Below are 1,995 nucleotides of genomic sequence, written 5' to 3'. Positions count from 1 at the left end.
CCTCAAACCAGGGAAAAGTCCCCCCCCCCCGTAAAGTTGGCCCCCTGTTTCCGACCGAAGGTTCCCCCCCTGCGGGAAAGCGGGCGTCAGTCCCCCGGGGTAGCGGGCGGGGGGACCCGCCTTCCCACTACCAAGAACAACAAGATCATGCTACCCACCTTTCAGGATCCCAGTCTCGGTTCCGACCCACACATGATTCCAGCGTGCCCCGGCGGCAGCCATCACCGAGCCGGCCGACAGCCGCACTTCCGGCGTAGCGTCGCGTCATCAGCGCGCACCGCGTGTCGGGGGGGGGGGTCGGGGCAGCGCGGCTTCCGGGCGTTTAAAGGGCTGGCAGAGTATTCGCCGCCCGCCTGCTCCCTCCGGTATTGCAATACGAAGTCAAAAGGTAGAGATTTGTGGGGATCTGAAGAGCAACTTGCTCCAAGTTTTCATTCGCAGCGGATCTCATCCTAAGCGGACCGCGATGCCGGGCGAGCCCGCCCCAGCCGCCTCCCTGCCCCCAGCAGCGTGGCATGGTTTTTTCTGCTGCCGACACGATTCAAATCACTATTGTAATAGACGCTTGCTTTCAAACTCGAGTATAAAAGACACAAAACAAAGAAAGACGGGGGCAATGAAACCGACGACCCTAAAACAGATCTGTTTTGGGAAATGGAGATAGGACGTCATTTGTATTCCCTCACATTGAGGTTTGGTGATGGCAAAAACTAGCTCAGAGTAAACAAAGTTAATAGAAACAGCACTCCTCCCAAGGACCAGCTGCAATGTCATAACGGCCCCTTTCTTTGCGTGATTGTTTTCTTATTGAGAAATAGTCTTTTCTCTGAAATCACAGACGCTCAGAAACTTTGCTGTTTGAAATTATATCAGTAAGAAGAAAGCATCCCCCTCTTGCCTGGCAGATTGTCTTCCACGGAAGAACAGCCTTATCAGCGCAGCTGCAGAGCTGCCAATAGGAATTCTGAGCATAACGTTCCACATTTACTTTTGTATTATTACCAAGGAAACGGCACCCTGGGTACACTTCACAGCCCGGACCCGATGTTGACGTCTTTGCACACAGTTCTACTCTGTATTGAGCCTATCAGAACAAACTCCGTCTTTCCCTATAATCCTATAACTATCTATCATCTATCTATCTATCATCTATCTATCTATCTATCTATCTATCTATCTATCTATCTATCTATCTATTTATTTGGCGAGGCATCCATCCATTCCTCATTGGTGCGGTCTTCCTCATTGTAAAGTCGGGGGACACATCTGGGTTTTTAAGGCTGATAGGATTAGACCTAAACATCTGCCTTTATTTTTATTTTTTAAAATCCTTACCCGAAGACATTTTTTCCATTGCTTTGATAAGGGAGTGAAAGGTAAGGAGAGAGAGAAAAACATCCATGAGAGAGACACATGGATTGGTTGCCTCCCGCACGACTCCTCCTCCCCCGCACTGGGGCGGGGATCTAACCTGTAACCCAAGTACACGCCCCTGACCCCAAATAGAACTCGCGACCCTTGAGTCCGCCGGCCCATGCTCCAACCGCTGAGCAAAACCGGACAGGGCGAAAACTGCCTTTTACAAATCCTCCCCCGGGGACTCTCTCCCCCTCCCCACGTGGGAATCTACTTGTTTCTCAATAAATTTCCATCTTTTCCTATAAAAATAGAAAACCCTAACCCGAGGATGTATTTTTTGTTGATTTTAGAGGAAGGGGGAGAAAGAGAAGCATGGGTCGCTGTGCCTTGTGCAGAATTGGAGCTGGCCTTTAGAACTGAGTTAGCCTTCTGTATGGGGCGATACTCCAACCACCTGAATCACGCTGGCCTGCGTGAGGTCTGCCCTTTTGAAACAAAGTGAAAGTGAAATGAAAGAAAGAACAATGGAAGACAGAGTCAGCCTTATGGAGTGAGCTAACTATACCTGGACATTTACTGCCTCCTTTTGTCTAAGGAGAGATTAAGTCTTTTTTTGGACTATCAATTTTCCCCCAA

At 49.5% G+C, this 1,995-nt stretch overlaps 1 protein-coding gene across 1 annotated transcript in view; it reads right to left on the bottom strand.

Moving 5' to 3' along the window:
• WDR74 (WD repeat domain 74) overlaps positions 1-245 on the bottom strand; it is a 5,073-nt gene extending 4,828 nt beyond the window's left edge. The window contains exon 1 of the mRNA XM_006105866.3: positions 159-245. The gene's annotated coding sequence lies outside the window, so the exon portion shown is untranslated. The remainder of the gene's footprint in view (positions 1-158) is intronic.
• Positions 246-1,995: the final 1,750 nt, after the last annotated feature.

Source organism: Myotis lucifugus, unplaced genomic scaffold (genome assembly GCF_000147115.1).
Source record: "Myotis lucifugus unplaced genomic scaffold, Myoluc2.0 scaffold_731, whole genome shotgun sequence".
Classification (NCBI taxonomy): Eukaryota; Metazoa; Chordata; class Mammalia; order Chiroptera; family Vespertilionidae; genus Myotis; species Myotis lucifugus.
This window is presented reverse-complemented; position numbering and strand designations above follow the sequence as displayed.